The 9,865-nt window shown below is 37.6% G+C and overlaps 1 protein-coding gene across 1 annotated transcript in view; it reads right to left on the bottom strand.

The window, feature by feature from the left end:
• CADPS (Ca++-dependent secretion activator) overlaps nt 1-9,865 on the bottom strand; it is a gene marked incomplete at its 5' end in the record, with an annotated part of 282,061 nt that overhangs the window by 84,142 nt on the left and 188,054 nt on the right. The gene's annotated exons all lie outside the window — the stretch shown is intronic.

The raw sequence follows: 9,865 nt of genomic DNA, 5'->3' as shown, positions 1-9,865 counted from the left end.
GTTTTTTTTTTTTTTTTTTTTTTTTTTTTACCATTGCACCATCTTACCCAGTCCTCTGTACAGATGGGGAAATTGGTCTTGATTCCTTTCTGTACAATGACATCTAAGAAACTTTTACCTGTGGCATCCATGGAAGGCCTGTGAAGGGGAAATGCTCCATCTCTCACCCTCTGGCCCTTCTCTGGCTGGCTTTCTGTTTTGTAACAATCCCATTTGGAGATCTGAGGGTGGCCACCCCCCAACCCCTTCCTCGCATACCACTAATGCTAACACGGTAATTTATAAAATGTCCAACACACCATGCATTACCACTTGTTCTGACATCGTCTATAGAAACAGATGAGAGTGGGTGTTTCTATTGTGACAGATGCCAGCTGCATTGAATTAATGCTTCAGAGAGAAATATAGCTAGTGCATAAATGCATACACAGCTACTGCAGGGTGGGGAGGGGGCACACTCCCAACATGCCGAGAGGGAGCCTACGGCCTGGACCAACAGGGTAATGTTGTCAAGGACAGACCAGTCTGAGGTCAGTACGTAGATGTATCTGACACGAAGGAGCAGGTAACATGGAAACACGTCCTTAAAATGAAAGGTGGTAAAGGAGGAAACTGGAATTATGAAAAGATATAGAATCAGGCATTTCCTGGTGGCTGATTGAGAATCCACACCTTCTTTTCAGATACTGCTGTAAGCACTGCTCAAAAGTGGGGCAATGCATCATCTCTCTGTGAAAGTTCAGCCTTCCCCCGACCCCTTCCTATGCTTGGGAAAAAGAAACCCCAACTTGGTCTAGTCTAAGCCCCGTTTTGGAACTGCATGGTTGTATGTTTTAAATCATTAAGTACATATGAATGCAATAATTGGTATTTATTACAACAACATTTTGACACCCATCTGGTTTCAGAGTTTCAAAAAATTCTTGTAGGGTTTTTTTTTTTCTCTGAAGAGCTTATTATTAAGTTTTGACATGAGGAAAAGAATATTTTCTTTTTATTTTTAAGATAAACTGTTAATGTTAAGGCAATAGCACCAAGATTATTTTGATTGCTGAGCAGTTACCAAAATGTGTTCCCACTCATGCCTTAATTAATTGAACAGAGACCATTATCTGCTTTATTACAATGTCTTGATTCATATCTTTTCAAAAACAATGTCACAGAGCATGCACAGAAGAAGGTAAGAGAAGCTTTCAGATATTTATTTTTTAATTTTTAACAGATACTACCTAATCTAACTTTTAATATAGTCATCTTAGCATGAATATGATGTGTTGTTTTTTAGAAGATTTTCTTTTTAGATATAAATTTTTGGAGGTTTTAATTTGTCTCTAAAAGAGGGTCAGACACATCGACCATCTGATTTCATTGTTAACTTGTGAGTAATTATAGGTTTTTAAAAATATTAGGCAGCTTTGGAGGAGCCAGGTAGGGCAGTCATTTTAATGTCCTGTTCTCTACCTGGATTACTGCAAAAATAAAAATGCTGAGGGCCATCTTGATGAATGTGATTTAGAGATTTCAAAATATCACTGCCAGTTTCAGATCATTTTTTATTCCTTTGATAATAACACTTTCCTTTGAAAATGGGCCAATTTATTCTTTCAAGAAAAAGCTTATCTGGCCTATAATTAGGTGGTCTAAGAAAGGGATCAAAGGAGGGTATAGAATCACTAAACCTTATTTCACATATTAAATCATGCACGTGGTTTTAATTTAATTTCCCTGAGGTAGGATTTAAGGGTGCTGGATCTTCTTCTTGATAAGGAAAAAAAGAGAGAGGATTCATTCCTAAGCTAGAAGAAATGGCTACTTAACCCCCACTCCTCCAAACAGCTGGCTTTAAAGAAGTGGCCCAGGATCCAAGAAAAACTACTCCATGCAACCTTGACAGATGAAAAGAATGACCCTACACTCAGACCACAGATGATACGACTACCAAAAATTCAATTATTAGTTGTTTGAATTTTGCATTCTCAAAGTTAGACACATTCTTGCTCCTTAGATCTCAAAGTGCTGTACTGTTTTATGACCTTAAGAAGTATCCCTACATAACATTTACATTACTAAGTCTTGATCCATTCAGAAATTTTCATTTAGCCCTGAAAATAATGTTTCTATATCCTGCTATTTGCTGATTCCAGAAATATGCTTCATGGTTTAAATGGTCTCTAGGAATTTTTTATTTTTATTAAAAAAAAATCTTCTAGGTAGGTGTACTTCCCTTTTAAATTTGGATCAGGCTAGAGATGATTGGCCAGCCCATCAAGGAAGTTTCCTGAACTGATTTTGGGTGACTAACTCCTAAAGTCATGTCACCTGCATTTTTCTTCCCCCAAAGGTAGAATCCTTTCACAAATAATTCAGGAAGTGAGACATAGTTCTCAAGCATTCAGTAGGCGTAAGACAAATTGCTAGTGCCTTATATATAGCAAATGTCTTACAAACATGATGCATGCCAGAAATAAACAATATCGTCTCTGTATGATCAGCAAAATATGTCTAATTATCCCTCTCCATCTCTGTTATATAGGATGTATAGAAATAAACAATACATATCCATGCCAAGATCACTTAAATTTAAATTAGATCTAATGTGAACTGAATACACACTCAGCATCATATATAGCAGCCATCCATGACGGTGCCGAAAAAGTAGGCATTTGTGGGATGCCTAGAGGGATGTTAACTGGTAGATTTGGTACTTTGGGAAGGTTCACATTGGGTAGGTTCACATTGGGTAGGTTACTGGTTAAACTCCTGTGGAAGAAACAGACAGAAAGAAAAAATACCATCACAGTGACAATGCAGATGTGGCAGAAGCACACGACAGTTGTAAATAAATTGGTTAAATCCACAGCAAGACAACAGTGAAAACTCAAGTGACACATTTTACAAAGTGGCTTATGGATGGGGAGCTGTGGCGTGACTCAGTATTCAAAGAGAAATGATGAAAGTGAATGGAAAAAAAATTAACCATAGAGTGACTTAAATGTGTGGACACTCATGGGGCACCCACACACAATGATCACATTATTTAAATGTCTTGGGGGGGGATATTTGGTTTCCAAATCCATTGCCATAAGAGTCTAGAACTTGTCTCATACTAAGAACTTGAAGTCATGGAATTCGTGGTGGGGCTGGGCTTCTGTGGAGTAGTTGGGATTGCCAGAAATGATAAAACACTTCAATTTTCTTATTTTTATTTATAAGTTATTGTTGATAGAGGCACATTTCTCAAGTCGGATATTAGATACATGATGAAATAGGAAATTCACCCACTTGAACACACACATAATGATGATGTACAGAAACTGAATTCTTTCCAACTACTACTTCTGAAGACAGGTGTGTGTGCAATGGGGTGTCAGAGTTGATGGTGAAGATTAAAAAATCATATTAAGAAGGATCAGCTTTGAATAATTTTATAGAACATTTAAAGTACATGGAAACATCCTCTCCCAAACTAAGTCCAATTAAAGTGGAGAAATGTTTATACGCAGAAACAGATACCTAGGAAAAGAAAAGAATCCCAAACTCAGCTTTTATATTAAATACTTTGACCAAAAGTGGATTTAAAATATGGCTTTCTGTCATGGTGGTTACTCTTGGAAATGGGATAGAGGCTGGAAGAAAGCATGACAGGGGTAAGGGCTTCTGGGGGGCTGGGAATGTTCTGTTTTTTGATCTGAGTAATTGCTACATGGGCGCACTTTTAAAATTAATTAAGCTCAGTATTTTTCTGTAAAAAGTTAAAATAAGTTAAAAATGACTAAGAAGTTAAAAATGTTATCTTGTATCTGCTTTTTGCTTTTGAACAAAGGTTGATCAATTGACGTGATGGAAGAGAGATGGATGATTTTATGAGTAAAGAGAGAAAACAAAACCAAACAACCCCCCAGCTCGAGTGAACGATATTGTCTTTGGTGGGACTCTGTCATTCACTGCTCCACAAGTTGATATAGCATGTCTCTGTAGTGGCATTTTAAGGGTGTTCCATCCAGCCAAAGTCACTGGCACCACAGAGCCCAGCCTAACTTTGCATCTGAGAGGAGCCTTCCTGTTTAAGTGAAGTTGACAGCACTTTGGCAAAGGAGTTGAGGTTCTCTTTTTGGATCTTGTGGGAGAAGAGCAAGTTTTGCCAAAGCAGCTCTGCCCGGGGCAAGCTGTGTTTGACTAAAAGGACTCCTGCAGGGGCTGGAGCTGCCTCTGGGCTTGCTTAGGGGGGCAAGCCTCCTGCTAAGTCAGAAATTTTGGACTTTGCAGATAGCCTGCATGCCTGCCTCCCTCTAGAAAGAAGTTACTCTTTCACAATAGCAATATAGCCCTGGCTTGTAGACTGAAAAACCTAGAAGCAAAAATTGCCTACCTGGCATTCTTTTCCTTAGGGGAAACAGGTGTCTCACGGATTTGTACTTCACACTTCATGTTTTGGGAACGCCAATTATACGTCTCTACTTGAGACTAAAGGGTGCTCTTGTGGGAATTGTCAAAAGAAGATTAGCTAAATATGATTATTAAGTAGAAGGAAAAATGAAACTTTTCCTTGCATGTGTCTCTGTTTGGCCGCGAATTTGCCTTTGAATTCAGTCCCTGGTGGTTCTCAGTCTTAAACACTGCCACGTAACAAAACCGTTGGCGATTTCCACTGAGACATGTGTAAGCCTATATAAGCAAATGTGATCATTAAATGATACACACACTGAATAATGATTAAGGAATTAGGAGATTTTAGAGATGGCAGCCTGGAAAGTTAAAATGTCAATTCTGAGCAAATTAAAAGTAGCTAGGAATGAATAACATACAAATGTATGCAAAAGCAACTTAATTTAAACGTATTAGCGGATGGCGAGTACACAAATTAGAAGCGAGCTTTATTTTTCACACAAAAATAAAAAATACTTATATTAATCAAAACAATGTATTTGTAAAATATGACATGTTGCCTGGACTACTGCACTGGGCTCATACAGAAACATTTCCTTCATGTGACATACTATAATGCTCTACTTTTAAAAGGATGAAACATTCTTGATACTTTTGCTTTTAGCAAAATAATATAGTGCATTACTAATGTTAGTAATACTTCATTTAGATATTAATAACATATTAATAATCAAGGAGGCAATTCCAAGCATAATATTTCAGAAATATACATGTGAAAAGGGAGAATTTTTTAGTAGTACTCAGTTCCGATCAGGCTCCTGGAGCTGCTGATGACTATTAACAAACTACTATTTTAAAGAGGGCCCTTTAGCAACTACCTATAAACAAGTCAGTCATGCTCCTCTGTCAGAATCATAATTGGATATCTCTGGATAGTACAAGAAATGTAAATTGCAATCCTAACAACTGATATATGCTAAAAATTAGACTCTTTCATTCACTTTGGGGACTGCTGAGAAAGGATAGTTCCCATGAAGGTCAAAGGGCACATCTCTGGAGCACTGGATTAAAAAAATTCTCATCTACTCTCTCACATGGATGAATGTTACAGATGTGTGTGTGTCTCATCATTTCTACTGATGGAAATGACTGGAGGTGGGGTCATTCCTTATTTTCTAGATTTAATTCTAACCAAGACTGTTTCTCCATGTAGAAGGGATATGGTTGTGTCTTCTCTTAAAGATTTCTGCTTTAGACTTATAGATGGGGTTAGATTTAAGACACAGAATACCATCTACTTTTATAAGCCATTTGTTGCATGAATATAGGCAGTACATCTTGTCTTCTCTTGGTGCTCTGGACATTAAAGACTCTCTCACTAAAGCATTTGTTCTTAGGTCTAATGCATACTTTGGGGCATGTGCACTCTTTAATAACTTCCTAGAGTCTAAAGTGGTATTTCTCAACCTTTTATTCATCAACACTCCCACCCCGAACTTCCTTCTCCATAAAAATTTAATGCCACAGATATACGGTATATCTATTTATGTATTATATGTACATCCGTGCTTTACACATAAAAAGAGTAAGGTGTTTTTTTGTTTGAACCTTCCTAAAGTGGTATTTCTCAACCTTTTATTCATCAACACTCCCACCCCGAACTTCCTTCTCCATGAAAATTTAATGCCACAGATATACGGTATATCTGTTTATGTATTATATGTACATCTGTGCTTTACACATAAAAAGAGTAAGGTGTTTTTTTGTTTGAACCTTCCCCCCCGTCCCCCAAAGCCAATTTTCATCAGCTTGAGGGCTGTAAAGCCCTTGATGAGAACACATCACCTGGAGAATAAAGTTCTAAATTTCATGGAATTTTAGAATCTCTTGAACATCTCTCCAACTTATGATATGCTTCTTTTATAATCCACGCTAGCCAAAGCTGAACATTCACTGCTTTTATTGCATGCCCTGCTTTCCCCTGTATTTCTACTTGTGCTCATTTTCTCTCTCAGCATGCCTATCCCTTTTGAAATCTTACTCTTCAAGCTATTTCCTTCATGACCCCTCAGTGCCCCCCCGTCCCCCAAAGCCAATTTTCATCAGCTTGAGGGCTGTAAAGCCCTTGATGAGAACACATCACCTGGAGAATAAAGTTCTAAATTTCATGGAATTTTAGAATCTCTTGAACATCTCTCCAACTTATGATATGCTTCTTTTATAATCCACGTTAGCCAAAGCTGAACATTCACTGCTTTTATTGCATGCCTTGCTTTCCCCTGTATTTCTACTTGTGCTCATTTTCTCTCTCAGCATGCCTATCCCTTTTGAAATCTTACTCTTCAAGCTATTTCCTTCATGACCCCTCAGTGGAAGGTCATTCCCCTCTACTCTACCTTCACAACTCTCCCTTGCATTGTTTGTACATTGGTAAATATTTAAAGTCATTTTTCTTATCTGTGTGTTGCTCAGACCCAACTAGAGCAGAAATGTATCTTTTTCTCTTTTCTACCCCCATGGTTTTCCTATTGTATCCTTACAGTGTTGAGCTTGGATGGGTTCCTTAATAAATATGTCAATCAATGAACAAATGTTTATTGAGCACCTGTTATGTCCTGAGCCCTGTTGTAGGTATTAGAGAGGCAGGGATAATTAACGTGTGTTTATAATCATGTATGTATATGTATGTGGATATGGAGTCACATGTCATGAATGTTTGTGTTGGAAAAGCTTTCATTATTCACAGTTCTTGTTTTACAGAGGAGAATGCTGAGTCTCAGGAAGGTCAACCGAGGGAAGATCTCAGTTCAGAAATCTTGGTCGTGCAAGGTCGACCAGCAAGATATGGCAGACTCAGGAGATCTGACTCCAAGTTCACCTTGATATCGAGACACATACATTTGTTCTGATAGCTTATTATCATTAAGATGATGAATATGTTAATATGTTTCACTATAATAACTATTTTACCATATGTGTATCTTATGAGATCATGTTTTATACCTTAAATATACACAATAAAATTTATTTTAAAAAAGATAGTGACATCTTTGACAATCTGGAAAGGGACATTATATTAAAAATACTTTTCATATGCATATCTCAGGCAGAAAAAGAGAAAGTGCATTTGATAAATGAGAAACCCAGATTTTACGGGGTACACATGTCAAGAAGCAGTATTTAGTTCTACTATTCAGAGCCATCCTAACCTGAAATGGGAACCTGAAGTCGAGAATTCACTGTGCCTAGGGCTATTTAAGTAGAGGTTGAGTAACCATCTGTCAGGAAAAGGGTAGCAAGGGTGAGGAGGTACTTGATTTGATAAGACTTTAGATTATATGCTTGCTAGGTTTTCTTCCACCTTGAAGTCCAGTATGACTCATTAACAATGAGCCAACACTAATGTGCTGGTGGAAATGTTGTCCACCTGCTTGTTAGGGCCACAATTATATTCAAAGCAGCCAGGATGGTTGTGAGCAACCTGCCACTTGCCCGGTGACCCTGTGACATGTCCTGATGAATACCAATGAAAGGGCTATGGACTGTAGATTTTATTGACAACTTGGGCCTGTCCTTGAGAGGCTGACTGTCTTCAGCTGTGGTTAGAAGCTATGAGATGACATTTTCCACTGGTGCATAGTGATTTTAACCACAAACGTATCTGGCTTAAGGGAAACAGAGATGCAGCCTTTCTTTTCTGTCCGTGCAGAGACAGAAGAGATGGAAGGCCATCTTTCTAGGGACAGGCAGCATAGGACTTAGCCATTTTACCCTTTCCAGCCAATATACTCGATTATATCAAACCCAAATAATTACATCTCTATTTTCGTTTAGAGGGCCATATTTTGAAATAAGAAAATCTGAAGAATAAAGAAAAATTTTTGTTCTGTTTTTAGCAAACTCAATACATTGGTAGTATATTCTTGTTAGACTGCTGTTTTTCTTTAACATTTTGAATACTAGCTATTTTGAAGCAAGCTTTACAATGCACTTATCATTTTACCTGTAATCAGGTGCCTATCATCATGACTTCTGAAAAGTGAAAGAACAGAACTATTTGAGAATAATTGTTTGAAAGGCTTTTGTGTGTGTGTTGTGTGTGCACGCACACATGTGTGTTGGAGGATAATGTGGCAAAAACTGAAAAGACTGGGCAAGCTAAATCTATTTACCTATGTCAGTTTCTTGTTTGGGGGTGAGCCAGATAAAAAGCATTCAAAAAAGATCATTTTTTTCCTTGGGGAAAAAAATTCAAGAGGGAAAAATGAATCTCTGCTTCTTTATCAACCCTCTAACAAGAGGTCAGATGAAAGTTCACTTTGTTTCTCTTCTCCTGGTAGAAACATGGAGAGACTCACTCCTCCTAGCACAGACGCATGTCCCAGAACTCTTTTTCCTTCCATTTTCTGCCATTCTGCAAAGCTGTCCCATGGCATTCACATTCTGTTTACAAACCAGCTAATAAAATGTATATGGTTTAAAAGAATTTTCATTTAGCTTATGTTTTAGTTGGCACTTTTAAATATCTCCATACTCTGAAAGGCACATACCATTGAGTGTGAACTGAACACACTGCGGTCATATTCACTAACCCACCGCACAGTTTGGGACAGCAAAAAAGCTACTTAAAACACACGCGCGCACGCACACACACATCTACCATATTCACTAACCCACCGCACAGTTTGGGACAGCAAAAAAGCTACTTAAAACACACGCGCGTGCACACACACACACACACACACATCTATGTAATTCTCAGGTTGTTATTCACAACTATTATTCCTTTATACATTTCTACATCTTTAAATTACTGAACCAAGAGTTCAATTTTATTTTTTTAATCAGTAAAAAAAAAAAAAATCCCCAGCAAAACATTCCCACACTAAGACTTCCAGTTGTGAAAATGGTTTTGAGTCCATCTTTACTTCTGATGGTATTAAGAATATTTAATGCTTCAAAAAAGGTATCGTGGTCAGATGTTTAGTTTCTGAAGAATTCAACAGATTCTAAAATGACTTAGTGACATTATCAAGGAGCTTCACTACAATTCTCAGATGCTGGGTAGGGGCTTTTTTAAGAAAACAAGTTTTGCAGATGAGCAGACAAGATCATTAAAAAAAAAAAAAAAAAAAAAAATCCCCAGCAAAACATTCCCACACTAAGACTTCCAGTTGTGAAAATGGTTTTGCGTCCATCTTTACTTCTAATGGTATTAAGAATATTTAATGCTTCAAAAAAGGTATCGTGGTCAGATGTTTAGTTTCTGAAGAATTCAACAGATTCTAAAATGACTTAGTGACTTTATCAAGGAGCTTCACTACAATTCTCAGATGCTGGGTAGGGGCTTTTTTAAGAAAACAAGTTTTGCAGATGAGCAGACAAGATCAGAGAAGTTCAAACCCTTGCCTCCTGGCTAGGGAATGGTGGAAAAAGCCCTAAATCTAGGGCTCTTGAAGGAATAGTGAAGGATACTGAT

Source organism: Galeopterus variegatus, unplaced genomic scaffold, assembly GCF_000696425.1.
Source record: "Galeopterus variegatus unplaced genomic scaffold, G_variegatus-3.0.2 Scaffold1112, whole genome shotgun sequence".
Lineage (NCBI taxonomy): Eukaryota > Metazoa > Chordata > Mammalia > Dermoptera > Cynocephalidae > Galeopterus > Galeopterus variegatus.
The sequence above is the reverse complement of the archived record's forward strand: the minus strand, read 5'-3'. Positions and strand labels throughout refer to the sequence as shown.